The following is an 18,225-nucleotide window of genomic DNA, read 5'->3' as shown; positions in this document are numbered from 1 at the left end:
CATTTTAATTAATCATTCACATGACATCTTAGCTGGAAGTGAAACGTTCCATCTATGCTCCTCTGTACTGCTACCTCCCTATTCTGGCCTTCTACTTTTCACTGGCCTCTTAGGATCTACAGAGTTGATTGAAATTGAGTGATCTGCTAAGGTTAATCTGACTTTTCTGGTATTCTGAGGTTATAAATGACAGGTTTTAGGCTTGGACTCCTAAGATTGTTCCCTGCCACAGGAGATAGCCTGGTATGAAATTGGACTGGTATATTTTCTTGCATGTGTATTCCTGTTTTTCTGATTCAATTCTTTTCCCTTTTTAGAAGCCACTGACTCTTTAAAAAGCCTGCAATCTTTCTGTCATGTAGCTAGTTTTTTCTTTCTTTTTTTTTTTTTTTTTTTTTTAAGCTGCCCTATTAGCCGTTCTATAGTAGCTGTGACTACCCTTTGAGGACGGGGGGAGAAATGAAAAATGTTGACGCAGCTAATACGGGATTGTTCTTTAAGGGGTCTCTTAGTCACAGTACTGTGACTGTATTATATGTGATCTGAAGAGAATCTTAGAATATTTCCACCAGAAAGGTTCTTGGAAATAAACTAGTTCTCTTTATAAAAGTGGAATCCCAGGTCACCATAAATGACTTGTCTAGATTCATGTAACTTGTCAGTGGCAGCCAGGAACCTGTCATGCTCAGCATAGAAATCAGACTATCAAGTACTATGACAGTTAAGGAGGAATATTCTGCTATTTTGGAACCATATACAACTTTCTACAGCCCAGTCAAGATGTAGGAAATTACTTCTTACTTGGGAGAAAGGCACCAGTGAGCAGTGTTACAAAGCTTAATTGGAGTGATTCTTGGTAAGAAGCGATATGGTACTTGTAGAGTACACAAAACCTAAAATTGCAGGAGGAAAATCTTGTTTCTTAGTTAAGTGTAGGTGTAAAGAGTACCTTTTAACATCAGAAATCAAAAGGAAATTGAGTATTTCAGAGGCCCATTGGGACTTTTGGAGTTCAGGGCAGGCAAAGAAAATCTTTAGAAAAGATTTTAAGCAGCCTAATTTTTAGGTGCTTTGCCACATTTTTCTTCTGCTAGTTCATCTTTACACGTCATTAGATAGGCTTCTGGAGAATAGAGTGTGTAAATTTAAGTAATAAAGATGAATCATTTAGCAATACAGTTGCTCTTAGGTACAATTATGTGATGGATTATGGGGGTGGGATGGAATAGGGGAATTTGTGGCCTAATAGTTAGTTCCCTTTTGCATGGGGACTGGGACAGTAATGCTTCTACATATGTGTTAGGCCTTAATAGTTTTCCAATTGCTTCAAGACAGGTTAGCTAATTGGATCTTCACAGAAACTCTATGAGGTAAGCAGGGTAGGAAGAAGGCAGATTATTGGTTTATAGGTGAAGACTCTGAGGTTGGATTATTTGCCAAGATCACATGGTTAATAAGGGGCATATCCTGGGCCAGAGCCTAAATCCCTTCACTCCCAGCTTTCTAAGTACTGATAGATGTTTGCTGATGATGGTGTGAAGTTGTATGATTTAGTGTTTTTTTGAGACATACAAATCCCTGTAGTAAAATTCTTTCCACTACTATGAAAGAAGCTCAAAAAGCTTAAAATAGTCACTTACTGCTTCCAAAAGTACCACAGAAAACCAGGAATCTGTATTCATTGCCTAGCCACTTGATTCTATGGCAAAGATTTTGAAACTCTGGGGAAAAGCTCTGTGTCATCTTGTTTTATGTGTCATGACTGTTAAAATGCTAGAGAAAATAGCAAAAGGCCAGTTAAATCTGTGTCTGCTCAAATGAGACACGGGGCAAGAGTGTGGAAAATCCAGAACAAGATTCCTTGAGAGATCATCTAGACCCTGTTCTTTCTAGTCACAGGTATAGTTGTGATTAATATGACATTAATCTTTTGCACAATTTCATTCTTGGATTCAGCCATCTGCTTTAACACCTCTGTTTTGTAACCTATAATAATTTTATGATGTTTGTTTTGAGGTTATGATTCTTAGCTTAAGAATAGATTTAATTTTTAAACCTTGGATAAAACTAATTTTCATTCTTCTGGTTCAATTGTGGAACAAATTCAGGTTAAGTTGCCTTCCAGCTCTTTTATCTAAAGTAGTATTAGTAGTATTACAGTGCTAAGTGAAAAATAGACATTAGAATTTCACCATACTAAACAATCTCCCAAGAGTAATATGAGGAGGGAAAGTGTTCCTTTTAAAAATCATGCTTCTAGGCTGAGCATGGTAGTTCATGCCTGTAATCTCAGCACTTTGGGAGGCCAAAGCAGGACAATTGCTTGAGCCCATGAGTTTGAGGTTACAGTGAGCTGTGATCTCATTACCTGCTACAGTACTCAAAGTTCAGATGGTCATTCATTGGAGCATGTGATATTTTGGAGTATAGACCTTAAGTGATTATGGCATATCAAAATAATGTGATCTTATATTTCTTTATTTTTTTATTGCATATTTCATTAAATACACTTCTGTTAACAGCCTGCTATATATATCAGGCATTCTGATAAGTGTTAGAAGTACAAAAAAAGAATAAAGCAAAAATAGTTCTGCCCTCACAAACGAGTAAATAAATGATTCCTCTCTAGTGTGATTAGTACTGATAGAAGTATGCCATTTTGTGTGTACATCATTACTACTTTCTTTCTTAAGATTAGGCTTTTTTAGTTAGGTTCTTGAAGTTATGGACCTTCTAGATGGAAAATACATGTCATATATGCCATCTATCCTCCTCTATGGCCAATATCCATGATCTCTCATAACATGATGTCCTGATTAATTTAGCCTCAGAGTTCTTGAAACAGCATTATCAGTCCTGATAGCTCTTGTCAAACAATTGAAATTGGCGTTGTTATTATTAGCCTATTTTCTATCCTCTGGTACCTATTTGGGTTATAAGCTTATAACTTTTAAATTATAAGTTTTGGTATCAAAAGGAATATTTTTTGGGTGGTTTTGCTCTGTCACCCAGGCTGGAGTGCAGTGACATGATCTTAGCTCACTGCAGCCTCTAACTCCTGGACTCAAGCAATTCTCCCACCTTAACTTCCCGGGTAGCTAGGACTACAGGTAAGCACAACCATGCCTGGCTAATTTTTGTGTTGTTAGTAGAGATGGGTCTTGCTATGTTGACTATGCTGGTCTTGAACTCTTGGCCTCAAGCAGTTCTCCCTCCTTGGCTTCCCAAATTAATGGGATTACAGGTGTGAGCCACCATACCTGGCCGGGTTTATTCAGTTTTAAGTTGTTGGCAGACCAGTGCCTGACAGCAGGTTTTTCTCTAGATACCCTGGGTTGGGGTACTGTAAACAGAGACTGGCTGGGTGTGGTGTCTCATGCCTGTAATCCCAGCACTTTGGGAGGCTTAGGTGGGAGGATTGCTTGAAGCCAGGAGTTGGAGACCAGCCTGGGCAACATGACAAGATTCTATTTCTACAAAAAATAAAATTAGCCAGGCCTAGTGGCATGTGACTGTAGCCCCAGCTACTCAGGAAGATGAGGTGGGAGGATTGGTTGAGCCCAGGAGTTGAAGGCTGCGGTGAGCTATGATCACACCACTGCACTCCAGCCTGGGTGAACTCAGCTACTGGTGGTTATGTGTAATTTGGTTATAACCTACTTACACATTATGGCCAAGGAACTGTAAGTATCAGGTTCCTCCCAAAAGTACATTTTATTTACTTTTGAAGACTTTTTCTCCAGGTTTTGGCATTAATTTTGACCAAATTTTACCTAAAGGAAAGACAGGATCAGTAGAGAACAAGCTTGTAAAATTTGCTGAGTGTCTTCACTGTGCTAAGAATGAACTTTTTTTTTTTTTTTTTGAAACGGAGTTCTTACTCTATTGCCTAGGCTGGAGTGCAGTGGTAATATCTTGGCTCACTGCAACCTCCGCCTCCCAGGTTCAAGTGATTATTCTGCCTCAGCCTCCCAAGTAGCTAGGATTACAGGTTCATGCCACCATGCCCAGCTAATTTTTACATTTTTAGTAGAGACAGGGTTTCATCATGTTGGCCAGGCTGATCTCAAACTCCTGAACTCAAGTAATCCACCCACCTCAGCCTTCCAAAGTGCTGGTATTATAGGTGTGAGCCATTGCACCCGGCATTATGCCTCCATTTTGATCACAGCCCAACACAAGGTCTTGTGTGGAATTTTCTACTGTGGTGTCATGTGGGTACTCAAAAAGTTTCAGATTTTGGAGCATTTTGGATTAAAGAATGCTCAGCATGTGGTGGTTCATAACTCTGGCTGCTCATTAGATCACCTGTGAGGCTTTGGAAAAAACAGACCAAAAACAAACAAAAACCCAACCACCAATATCTAGTTCCTTTGCCTAGAGAGTCTGTCTGAGTATGTAGTCTAGGTATCTGTATTTTACATTAAGAGACCTCGCATACTGGTGAAACTTAACTTGTCACACATTAGTGATTCCAGAGTATAGCCAGGATTGTGTAAAAGCATCTCCTAACAGAGTATCTGACAAGACTTCATGGAGAGTGATGTTTAAATGGTGAGAGGAAGATGACCAGTAGATTGCCCTGAGGGGAAGGAGGCATTCTAGCCATGTAGGACAGCGTGGAAGAAGTCTCTGAGCTGGAAACAAAGCTGTCAGGTGAAGGGCGTTTAAAGCAGACGGAGGGAGGGTGATGAGGAAGATATGGAAGGAGGGGTAATCTGGGGCACCCTATTAAAGACCTGGAAGCAGAGGTAAGGTAAGGCTCTTGGAATTAATTTCTAGGACACTTGGACACTACTATAGGACTTAATCTCCTAAGAGCAGTAATAGGAGTTAGTAAGTGATTAGTGATAGATTAGAAGGAGAGTAGTATTGAAAATGAGAGATAGCATGGATAAGATTGCATCAGTCTAGAAGTGTGAGCAATAATTAAGGAACAGATGATATGCAGAACACACTGCAAGAAGAGTTGATGTTATATTGCAATATATCACTTGTGTTGAATAAAGGGCAGATGAGTTAAAAGGAAAGGACTTAACATTTAGAAAGTCTTAGTGTAGGTTTTAAAATCTCTTCAGTTTTATTTAATCAACCTGACCCTATTCAAGATACAGTGTAGAGGACTGAGAGCCTATGAAGGTAATATCAAAGAGAGCATCCAACTCAGGCTGCATATAGTTTTTGCCACTAATATCCTAAAAGTAAGTGAGTTTCAGGTATAAATCACTTCCATTAAATGTTTACCTGCAGTGGGAATTTACTTAAGCTATAACTAAATACTTTGCCTTCTTAATACTGAGCTGTAGTGTGTTACCCAAGACTTTCTCTGAATTCTTGTAACGGAATGAGAAGGAAAAGCAGCACACAAAGAATATGGCTTCAGCTTTTTAAGGGATAGGAGGGCTTTATTTCTTGAAATGCAGCTGCACTTTTTCACTTTTTCTTTGCTATTTTAGCCTATTTTTTTCTGTCCTGGCAGTTGCCTTCTCTTTTTCATCCTTAGGATTCTAAGCACCATTTCAGTATTCAGAATCTCTTAACTGTGGTTTGCAAAAAAAGAGGTAAGCAAGGGATAAATAGGCACAGCACAGAGGCAGTGAAATTATACGTTATGATACTATAAAGGTGGATACATGTTGTGATACATATGCCAAAATTTATAGAAGGTGCAATACCAAGAGTCAACTCTAATGTAAACTAGGGACTTTGGATGATAATGGTGTGTCAAATTAGGTTCATCGATTGTAAAAAGTGTACCTGGTGTGGGGCATTGGTAGTGGGGGAGGCTATGTATATGTGGGGTCAAGGATTATATGGGAAATCTCTCTACCTTCCACTCACTTTTTCTGTGAACCTAAAAAAGATTGGGGAGAGAGTATGCAAACTTTAGGAGTTAAAAGTCAAAACCACTCTTGAAATAATGGACCAATTAATGACAAAAAAATTATATTTGATGAATGAGGATCAATCATAGGTGTACAATTAAAATAAAATTTTGCTGTTCATTTTTGTCATGCATAGTGAATTGGCCAATGTAAGAAGAAAAAAAAGTTTAATGAGCTATAGTATTGTAAAAAGGATTCACATATGTATGGCAACTTTAGCCCTTCCCTTTTTTTTTACATGGATATATTTGAGTTTATAGTTCAAATGCTGTGACAGATGGTCAAGCAATGTTTCTAGCAGTCTCAGCCTTGAGATCAGCTGTTGAATTTAACTACAGGTTTACCTGTCTAGTTGGGAGGATTACTAGGTGGCCAGGAATTTGAGATAATCCTGGTCAACATAGCAGCACCCCATCTCTTTAAAAAAGAAAAGTGTGTTGGGGGTGGAAACAGCATTAAATTTTTTTTTCCCCCTTGGTAGTATGTTTAATTGTGTAATTTACTATGGTCTTCTAAACAGAAATGGATATAGTGATTTACCTGTAAGATTTTTATGAAATGAGAACAAATTAGGGGCCCTAATTAGTAGGTAAATCTTAGAATTTAACCACATAAACTTTTCATGAAATACTACTGTTGGTCAAAACTGCTTATATTGTTATAATGAGGAAGTTGAATTGTCCAAGGTCATACATAAAATAAGTAGCAAATCTGAGATTAGGACATAGATTGTCTGCCTCCAAAATCCTCTAGACACTAATTCATTGTAGAGTTTTTTGTATACTATTAATGTTCCTGGCATTGGAAGTCAAATAATTAATTACATAATGCTTTTCCTTTCTAGGGTATAGTTTTTATTAATCAGGTGTTTTTATTAATCCAACTAGTATTTGCTATATGGCCATCATATGTCCCTTCATCTGATTTCTTTGAAGAATTAGATGAAGGACTTTTCTCTAGAAGAAGTTAGTCAGTTAAAACAAAATAATAAGTAGTTATTGCACTCAATACAAATGCTCTTTGGCTCTGTAATTTCTTTTGAGAAAGATATTCTAGTTTTCTCCAGTCTCTTGCTGTTGCCTAATCCTAGCCTCCCACAGTGCTGGGATTATAGGCGTGAGCCACTGTGCCCAGCCATGAATTTATTTTATAAGCCTATTGCTTGAAATTGTGTTGGGATTATATATGGATTGTGTGTTTATTTTTAAAATTATTGCTGATACCGAGAGTTGACTATAACTTGGCCCTAAGTATATAGCAAGTGCTTTCTTTATATGCTCTTTGGTTGCAGTTTTATTGAGAGTGATAACATTGCTTTTAATGTTACATGCTTTCTTGGGTTTTTATTAAGAACAATTCCTTAATTAAAAATAAGTAGAACTTTTTTTCCTTCTGTTCCTCAGGTTTTTCCTTTTTAATCTTTACGGGTGCTTCTTTCTCCATTCCCTTTAAGTATTGATGTTCCTCAGGGCTTGATCCTACTCCTGCAGTATTTCTCACATAGTATTCTCTTTCTGGTAAACTAAATGCTTCTTTTTAGCTCATGTTGGCTACAGATATCTACTGTTTGTATGTGTCATGGATTACTGAATATCTCCTCTTGGATGTCTTATAAACACTCAAATTCAGCATGATCATAGCTCACTGCAGCCTTACCTCCCAGGCCCAAGTGATTCTCCTACCTCAGATTCCTCAGTAGCTAGGACCACAGGTACATGCCACCTTGCCTGGCTACTTTTTTTTTTAGGGGGGTTTGGGGTTGGGGAGAAACAAGATCTCACTATGTTATCCAGGCTGGTGAAACTCCTGGGCTCAAGTGATCCTCCGGCCCCAGCCTCTCAAAGTGCTCAGATGACAGGCATAACCCACCGTGCTCAGTCAATATTTATCTTTTTATTGTTGAGGTATAAAAATTATGGGGCCAGACACGGTGGCTCACACTTGTAGTCCCAGCACTTTGGGAGGCGAAGGCGGGTGGATCAAGAGGTCAGGAGTTCAAGATCAGCCTAGCCAACATGGTGAAACTTGGTCTCTACAAGTACAAAAAATTAGCTGGGCGTGGTGGCGGGCGCCTATAAGCCCATCTACTTGGGAGACAGAGGCAGGAGAATTGCTTAAACCTGTGGGAGGTAGAGGTTGCAGTGAGCCGCACTGCACTCCAGCCTGGGCAACAGAGCGAGACTCTTGTCTCAAAAAAAAAAAAAAAGTTCTGGATACTACAGCCTTATCTGATACATGCTTTACAGATTTTTTTTTCTCATTCTGGAGGTTATATTTTCCCTTTATTGATAGTATCCTTTGAAGCACAAAAAGTTTTAATTTTGATAGTTATCTATTTTTTTCTTTTTTTGCTTTTGCTTTTGTTACATCTAAGAAAACATTGTCTAATTCAAGATGAGACCTACCTTTATGTCCTACCACTCATGTAGGGACCTAAAATGTTTATGTTCGACCTTTTAACAGAAAACAAGTAAGTATTTGTCAGCAAATACACTGCAATTCTTTGGTGAAGAATGAACTAGACCTTGAAATACCTTGCAACTCTAGTCTCGAAGTCATCACTTTGTTACCAGAGTTGAAGGGTGGAAGAAAGTTGCCTGTTATCTGTATAATTACACAGATATGTGCATATGTGGTGTAATGTATCAGTATTTATAGAGACCGTAGTAAGCACAGCACAAAACCAGGCATAAAGAGATACGTGGGAAATAGAGTTTGAATTTGAATATGGTAAAGATTGTTTTATGATTTTAGGGTTTTTTCCATATGCATATCTTTAATGTTACTTTAAAATAGATAAGTGGAATGTGATTCAATTTAGTAAAAAAAAAAAACAGCTTTATTAAAACATCTGAGAAAAATAGAAAATAAATGTATTAGAAAAGGTTTTTAACAAGGAGAATGTTAAAAACATATAAAATTGGCCAGATGCAACAGCTCACACCTGTAATCTCAGCATTTTGGAAGCCTGAGGTGGGCGGATCACGAGGTCAGGAGTTCGAGACCAGCCTGAGAAACATGGTGAAACCCTGTCTCTACTAAAAATAAAAAAATTAGCTGAGTGTGGTGGCAGGAGCCTGTTTAAGCCCAGCTACTCGGGAGGCTTAGGCAGGAGAATTGCTTGAGCCTGGGAGGTGGAGGTTGCAGTGAGTGGAGATTGTGCCACTGCACTCTAGCCTGGGTGACAGAGCAAGACTCTGTCTCAAAAAAAAAAAAAACAAAAAACAAAACAAAATTTTAACTTTATACATACTGACGTAAATACTGATGAGTTGATATGCTAGCTAGAGTTCATTTCAAAATAATCCAGTTGTGGTGATAGAAGTGGCAGTAGGATTGACCATCTGTTGAAAATTAGTGAAGCTGAATGTAGGGGGTTATCATCTATTGTGCAAGTTTGCAGTTTTTCCTAATGCTTTAAATTTTTTTGCTGGGTACAGTGGCTAGTGCCTATAATCCCATCACTTTGGGAGGTCAAGGTGGGTGGATCGCCTGAGCCCAGGAGTTTGAGACCAGCCTGGGCAACACGGCAAAACCTCATCTCTACAAAAAAATACCTTGCAAAAATTAGCCAAGCATGGTGGTATGTACCTGTGGTTCTAGCTACCCTAGTGGCTAAAGTGGGAGGATCACTTGAGCCCCAGAGGTTGAAGCTGCAGTGAGCTGTGTTTATGCAGTGTGCTCCAGCCTGGGTGATAGAGGGAGACCGTGTCTCAAATAAATAAATAAATATTTGTAAATGAAAATTCTTCTTCAAAATGCCTCTGCACACAATCCCATTTGCAATAGCCACAGAAAGAATAAAATACCTAGGAATATAGCTAACCAAGGAGGTGAAAGAGCTCTACAATGAGAATTACAAAACTGCTGAAATAAATCAGAGATGATACAAACAAATGGAAATCATTGCCAGGCACGGTAGTGCGTGCCTATAGTCCCAGCTACTCAGGAGGCTGAGGAGGGAGGATGGCTTAAGACCAAGAGTTCTGGGCTGTAGTACGCTATGCCAGTAGGGTGTCTACACTAAGTTGGGCATCAATATGGTGACCTCCCGGGAGCAGGGGACCACCTAAGGAGGGGTGAACTGGCCCAGGTCAGAAACGGCCCAGGTAAAAACTCCCGTGCTGATCAGTAGTGGGATTGCACCTGTGAATAGCCACTGCACTCCAGCCTGAGCAACATAGGGAGACCCCGTCTTAAAAAAATAATAGGAAGATATTCCATGACCATGGATAGGAAGAATCAGTGTTGTTAAAATGGCCATACTGCCCAAAGCAATTTACAGATTGAGTGCTATTCCTATCAAACTACCAATGACATTCTTCACAGAATCAGAAAAGTCTCTTCTAAAATGCATATGAACCAAAAAAGAGCCTAATAGCCAAAACAATCCTAAGCAAAAATAACAAGGTATCATACTACCCCATTTCAAATGGTACTGCAAAGCTGCATTACAAAACAACACGGTACTGATGTAAAAACAGACACATAGACCAATGAAAAAGAATCAAGAACCCAGAAATAAAGCAACACACCTACAACCATCTGATCTTCAGCAAAGTCAATAATAACAAGCAATGGGCAAAGGACTCCTTATTCAGTAAATGGTGCTGGGGAACTGGGTACCCAGATTGAAACTGGACCCCTTCCTTTCAGCATACAGAAAAACTAACCCAAATTGGATTAAAGACTTAAATCTAAGACCCCAAACTATAAAAGCCCTGGAAGAAAACCTAGGAAGTAGCATTCTGAGCATCAGATACCTTATCAAAGAATGTATGCCCAAGTCTCCAGAACAAAACAAAAAATGGCAAATAGGAGCTAATTAAAGAGCTTCTGCACAGCAAAAGAAGCTATCAGCAGAGTAAACAGACAACCTGTAGAATGGGAGAAAATATTCACAAACTATGCATATGACAAAGATCTCATTTTCAGAATCTATAAGAAAAAATTCAAGCAAAAAGCAAAAGTTTTATTAAAAAGAGGGCACACTTAATTTCTTAAGTTGCCTGCTTGTTCCTCTTCCAAGTTGTACTTTCCTTTCTTTGCCCTTGTAAAGCTTTTCTTTCTTTTTTTCTTTTTTTTTTTTTTTTTGAGACCGACTCTTGCTCTGTCACCCAGCCTCGAGTGCAGTGGCGTGATCTCAGCTCACTGCAACCTCACCTCCTGGGTTGAAGTGATTCTTCTGCTTTGGCCTCCTGAGTAGCTGGGATCACAGGTGCCTGCCACTATGCCTGGCTAATTTTTGTATTTATAGTAGAGATGGGGTTTTTGCTGTGTGGCCAGGCTGGTCTCAAACTCCTGATCTCAGGTGAACCACCTACCTTGGCCTCCCAAAGTGCTGAAATTGCAGGCGTGAGCCACCATGCCCAGCCATAAAGCTTTTAAACTTTAATTCCTGCTCAGAAAGAAAACAAAAATGGGTAAAGTACATGAACAGATACTTCTCAAAAGAAGACATACATGTGGCAACAAATATATGAAAGAATGTTCAACATCACTAATCATTTGAGAAATGTAAGTCAAAACTACAACAAGGCTGGGTGCGGTGGCTCACACGCAAATTCTGTATTTTGGTTAGTGGAAACACCACTAACCAATATCCCCCTATTCTGTATTTTGGTTAGTGGAAACACCATATATCTGGTTTCTCAAATAGAAATCTTACTGATATTGCCATCTTCCCTCATTCCTTGAAGATGTTTGCTCCTGGCTCACCCACACTCTCAGCAAATGACCTTGCATGTCATTTTACCACCAAGAAATGCAAGCAACCAGAAAAGACCTACAAGTCTACCATGTCTACCCAGCACTTTGGAAGGCTGAGGCAGGCAGATTATTTGAGCTCAGGAGTTTGAGACCAGCCTGGGCAACATGGTGAAACCCCCTCTACAAAAATGTGCCAAAAATTAGCAGGGCATGGTGGCACTGTGCTTCTAGCTACTCAGTAGGCTGAGGTAGGAGGATTGCTTGAGCCAGGGAGGCAGAGATTGCAGTGAGCCGAGATCTAAACACTGCCTCAAAGAAAAAAAAAACGAAAACCACTTGACCACTCACTTTTAGGCATTGCTTCTATTTTACTTGATCTGTTAGCAGCATTTGACAAAGTTAATTCACTCCCTTTTGTTTGAAATAACTTAATACCTTCACTTAGCTTATATGACTACTCCTCTGATTTTTCTTCTTTTTCTCTGTTAACTTCTTGATCTCCTCTGCTGGTACCTCATTTCCCTTACTTCTCTACAGAACTTTAAAGATCAGGACTTCTACTCTCATTGTCTTGGTGGTCACATCCACTTTGATCATCTTAAAAATACTGTCTATATTGGTGTTTTACAAACTTTTTTTTTTTATTAATGCTCTGTGCCTTTTGACTTCTTTATTGCCTAATCACCCCATCCCAATACAAATTTCTGTACATCTATTTATAGGTTGTGGCCCATTATAATATCTAAGATCTCCCCTTCCAAAGAGCCAATTTTTACCACCTTGGGGATATCACCCCCTGAGAATGCATGATTTGTTTTGACAATCCCAAGCTTTTTTGTTCAACTTTGACCATCTCCAGTGTATTAGACAGCCTACTTCGTATCTCAAACTTCATACTTAAAAAACCAAACTCAATCTGACTTTAGCCTTTCTTGCCACACAGAGCTTCAATGATCTCATTCTTCTTTATGTACCTTTTGCTCTAGCAGCACTGAATTTTAAATATACATTTTACCCTACTGGTAAAAGGGCTTAGAGGAGTGATCATTTATTCTCCCAACCCAAATTGGCCAGGTTTTGAAAGTAGAAATTTCCATGACTCTGGGCCACTACCATCATAGGCTTCCCATAAGTAGAGTGGAGTAGGAGTTGGGATGACAGAGTCCTGGGGGGAATAGTAACATTGCACTGACAGTTGAAAAACATTCCACAAGATGATCCCTGTGTCCCTTTAGGATATATGCATAAGAGAAGGTGGTATCTACATGTAGCTGTGAAAAGTTCACAGAATAGCACAGCTGTATTGGTATGGAATTCCCTTTTGGGTAAATAAAAATTTAAGCCAGGGAGCAATTAGATAGCATTGCTTGGTATATTCAGGAGAACATCTGGGAAAGACAGTTCTTCAGAATATTGAACTATTAGCAACATGTTGCTGCAACAGCATCACTGTAAAAGTCTTTGGTATTCTAAACAGGAAATCTTTTATACTTTAACACATGAGTAAAGATACATTTGGTATATTCTGTCACCCATGGGAATGTAGATATGAAGAATAGCCTATTAAGGCTCATAGGTTCTGAGATTGTTAGTTTGCTTGTTAATAAACTTCATGAAATGTTATTTCTAGTACTGTGGGGTTTTCTTGTTACATTTTTACTGTTTCAGCTAGAATCATAATCATGTTACATTGTGAATTTAGAATTTTGGTTTTTATGTTCTCTTTACAAGTGGTTTGGGGGGTGGTTTAACCCTCCCTTCCCCCAACCCCAAATATGCTGAATAACATCAGGAAACTACAGTGATTTAATGTTTTTTAATGCTGTCATAGATCCTTTATGTCATTTTTCTTATTACTGTTAGGCAAATTCAGAATGAAACTTTTCTAAAAAGTTGTACAATAGGCCTTTCTAAATAATAATGCTACCTTAATTGTTAGTGTGCAGCTCAACAAATCTGAAACTTCGGCATCCCCCAGAGGAACTGAGTGCTACTAAGTTTTCACATCCTTTTTCAAAACAATAGATGAGGTAAGAATTTGAAAATTCATAGTTTGTGGCCAGGTGCGTTGGCTCACACCTGTAATCCCAGCACTTTGGGAGGCTGAGGTGGGCGGATCACGAGGTCAAGAGATCAAGACCATCCTGGCCAACATGGTGAAACCTTGTCTCTACAAAAAAAAAAAAAAAAAAATTAGCTGGGCATGGTGGTAAGCACCTGTAGTCCTAGCCAGGACTACTTACGAGGCTGAGGCAGGAACATTACTTGTACCCGGGAGGCAGAGGTTGCAGTGAGCCGAGATTGTGCCACTGCACTCCATCCTTGTGCCTGGCAACAGAGCAAGACTCTGTCAAAAAAAAAAAAAAAAAAAGAAAGAAAATTCATAGTTTGTTTCAATATGAATAAAATTTGTCCCATTTTAAAGTTGTGTTTTTTTTAATGAAAATCTTAGGTATATCATTTCCTTTTTTCTCTCCTCATGTCAAACTTTTAATGTCTAAGAAAGGAAATACTAGAACTTTTAACTTGGTTAAAAAACAGTAACATCTTAAGTGTGATAAGCCAAAGAGAAAGGTCTCTATGTTTGGCAAAATCACATTCCCCGGAGATTTACTAAACAGCAACAGCACTGTTAACCAGTGTCAGCTGAGACATTATTTATGTCCTTCTTGTTCCACTAAAACTATTGAAGAAGTTGTAATGCTACATAGTCCTCATGAAGGATTCTTTTCCTCACTGCTTAGATTAGCTAACACAACCTGAATATCAGAGTTTGAGACTTTGACTTCTGCTGGATCTGTTGCTGCTCTGCTGTATGATCTCCAACAAATCAAATTTCTTTCTGTCCTCATTTACTGGTCAGTGGCACCTAGGAATAAATTGACATTTACTGTTAGATTATAAATAAACTGCTTTGAGGTAGTTGGCAAAACCAAGATACAATGTATGAATACTAGTGTTGTAGTTAACGTTACTGTGTAGTTAACTTCCATTTTCAAAATAATGCATTTTTGTAGCATCCTTGTCCTTTTAGTCTGTTTTAAAGCAGCATTTGACAGTCTTTGTTTTTCTAATTTTTCTCCATTTTGCTGTTATAAGATCATAATATTATAAATTTATTAAAGAGGGGAATTGTTGTCATATTCTTGAAACATCCTTTTAGAATTCTTTTAATAAACTGAAGAAAGGAATTGTATCTGTTTTAAAAGACCAACCTTAAAACAAACCTCTTTAGAGAATGAAAGCTAATTAATATGTTTTACTATGACTTAACTTGGAAAGATGGCAGTAAAGTTTTTGAATTTGCATGCTACACTGGCAATTGGTTCTAATAACTAAATATACAATTGATTGGAACCACTATTTATGTATTTAATTATTATTTAATAAAAATGGGTCCAGGGACAGTGACTCATGCCTATAGACCCAGCACTCTGGGAGGTCGAGGTGAACAGATCATGTGAGCCCAGGAGTTTGAGAGCAGCCTGGGCAACACGGCAAAAACCCATCTCTACAGAAAATACAAAAATTATCCTGGTGTGGTGGCAGGTATGTCTGGTCCCAGCTACTTGGAAAGCTGAAGTGAGAGAATCACTTAAACCCACAAGGCAGAGGTTTCAGTGATCTGAGATGACACCATTGCACTTCAGCCTGGGCGAGAGTGAGACCCCTGTCTCAAAAAAGAAAAATGAGAAACTTATTATTTAAGACAGGTTTTAATCAATCACCTCATGTGAAGTGGCGAAGGTTTTATCATCAGTGTGTTCTAAGATAATTTATCTGGTGTGAAATGACTTGGAAGAAAGTACTTCTTTTCAGGTATCTGTTTACCAACCACTTTGAGTAAGCTTTTGTATTTTACTCATCTTCTGGAAACAACATTGTTCTGCCAGACATTTGGTCTGAATGTGTGATTTTATAATTCAGAGTAATATTTATTTCTTTGTTCTCCTGAGAATGGATATTTTATGCATGTTTCCCTCCTAGTCTCTGCTTGAAAGGTACAGGAGATAACTAGATTTTATTAGTATATTTTTACAAGTCTATTTAAAATGCTTTCAAATTATTCGGTGGTATTCTGATTGAAAATGGAAGGGGTTGCTAGAGGTTTTATCAAGAATAGATACACTGGTGGCTCACGCCTATAATCCCAGCACTTTGGGAGGCCAAGGTGAGCATATCACATGAGGTCAGGAGTTTAAGACCAGCCTGGCTGGCGTGGCGAAACCCCATCACTGCTAAAAATACAAAAATTAGCCTGGTGTGGTGATTCATGCCTGTAATCCCAGCTACTTGGGAGGCTGAAGCACGAGAATCATTTGAACCCGGGAGGCGGAGGTTGCAGTAAGCCAGGATCATACCACTGCATTCCAGCCTGGGTGACAGAGTGAGACTGGGTCTCCAAAAAAAAAAAAAAAGAATAGATACACTATATATTTTAATTTATTGGCATGTAAGCTAGATTTTCCTATTTTCATTACATGGCTGTATGCATATGAATCACCAGTGACTACTAACTTTTTCAATATATATGTAAAATGTTTTAAATTATATTTTTGTAGTAATATTTTATAAAGCATTGATTTTGTTATATTTTTAAATTTCTCATACTTTAAACAAAACAGATTTAAACAACTTCAAAGAGTTTGGAAATAGCCATTATAAACAGTCTTTTAACTGAAGTTTTATTTTTACTAATCATTTAAGTTGTGTTGTTCTTATACATATTTAGGTTTTGAAATTTTTATAAAGGTCTAGGCGGGGTGCAGTGGCTCACGCCTGTAATCCCAGCACTTTGGGAGGCCAAGGTTGGTGGATTACCTGAAGTCAGGAGTTTTAGATCAGCCTAGCCAACATGGTGAAACCCCATCTCTATTAAAAATACAAAAATTAGCCAGGCGTGGTGGCATATGCCTGTAATCCCAGCCACTTGGGAGGCTGAAGCAGGAGAATCACTTGAACTCAGAAGGCGGAGGTTGTGGTGAGCTGAGATCATGGCCATTGCACTCCATCCTGGGTAACAGAGTGAGACTACATCTCAAGAAAAAAAAAAAAAAAAATATATATATATATATATATATATATATATATAAAGGTCTTAATATCTTAAAAGTATGAAGAGAAATTTTCATAGAAACATCTTAAGGGAAACGGATAAAAATAATGTTCACTTTGGGAGAAGACTTGCCATGTGTATGATTGTATACCACAATCCTATGATTAGGCTAGTTAGAGGAAAAAAAAAACCCATAGAGTTTGTAATCCTAGGTATGTCAGAAACAGCTGCAACCTTTTTAAAAAACTACTTGGGTCTGAAAAGAATTGATTGTTGCTTTTTCATATTTTTCCTAATGTTCTACTATATCCTCTTAATAAAATACATATTATTGTTAGATTTTAAATATTCTGACTTTTAATGCTTGTAATGAAATTTTATTAGTATTCTTGGCTGACTTATTTTGGCTCTTGTCTCCTACATTTGCAACCAAATTATACTTTATATGCTAGACAAGGTTTATGCCAGCCTAATTGGTTGCTGGCATTTCTTAGCCTCACAGCTGCTGTGAACTCAGCTGCGAACTGGAAAACATATAATAGGACCCTGTTTTCAGAGACCAAAAGGCAATTGTCAACATGTAAAACTTGTTTTTGACAGCTCAATGAATATATGAGCTTTTATGACAAATTAAATCGCACTAATACCAGATCTTAAGTAATTATCTTAAAGATTAGAAAGTCTTGAAATATGAATTTATTCACTGAAGCAAAGATGGCTTAGATTTGCATGTATGTTCTGTTCAGTCATTTGTGGCTTTTTTTTCTTTTTAAAAATCATGTGTCTTGATATTTACCAACAGATATTAAAAAGTTGAGATCTTAACTGTTTGCCCTGAAATTTCACCCTAACAAAAAATTGAGCCTTAAGTGAGGTAAAGATATTTCTTAAAATGAACTAAACATAAAATGACTTTGATTAAAGATTATATTTCAAAACATTTATTATGTTTATATTCTTTGATGTAGCAGATTTTATTTTCATAAATTTTTAACATCTAAGTTTGGGGTGAACATTACTTTTGTATTACATTGAACCATATGAAATTGTCATTTTTTTTAGGTCAAATGGTTGAATGTAGACTAATGGGAAAAAAATGACAGTATATCAACGTGAACTCCCTAACCAAGTTCAGAAATGTAACCACTGTGATTTACCTTTGTATAAGTAGAACATCATCATGTATGATCAATAAACAATGAGATTAACAAATCAGATTTATATATAGTAAATGTTTTTTCCATTATAATTGCTTTTTTGCCCATTTCTATTATAAATGTTTTCTTCAACATTTTAAAAATGTTTAGGGACTCTTAGCACTAAGCCAAAGAAGGACTAAACAAATATATGAGAGGCTGTAGAAATATATTAAGGACAAGCAAACTGTTAGTAAATGGCTTATACTGAATATAATAAAAGCATCATCCTTTGCCTACATTTTGTATTACTTTGATACTTGGCTTGATTATTTATGTCTATTGTGATTCTAACAGTCTATTGATTATATTTGGAATGTAACTCCAAACTTTTCTTGCATATTCTTTTATTTAAAATGCTAAATATAAATCTTTCCTT

The 18,225-nt window shown here is 37.7% G+C and overlaps 1 protein-coding gene across 8 annotated transcripts in view; it reads left to right on the top strand.

Annotated features, from left to right (window-relative positions):
* KIF2A (kinesin family member 2A) overlaps positions 1–18,225 on the top strand; it is an 84,823-nt gene that overhangs the window by 5,008 nt on the left and 61,590 nt on the right. The window lies entirely within an intron of this gene.

Source organism: Callithrix jacchus, chromosome 2 (genome assembly GCF_049354715.1).
Source record: "Callithrix jacchus isolate 240 chromosome 2, calJac240_pri, whole genome shotgun sequence".
In the NCBI taxonomy this organism is placed as follows: Eukaryota; Metazoa; Chordata; class Mammalia; order Primates; family Cebidae; genus Callithrix; species Callithrix jacchus.
The sequence above is the reverse complement of the archived record's forward strand: the minus strand, read 5'-3'. Positions and strand labels throughout refer to the sequence as shown.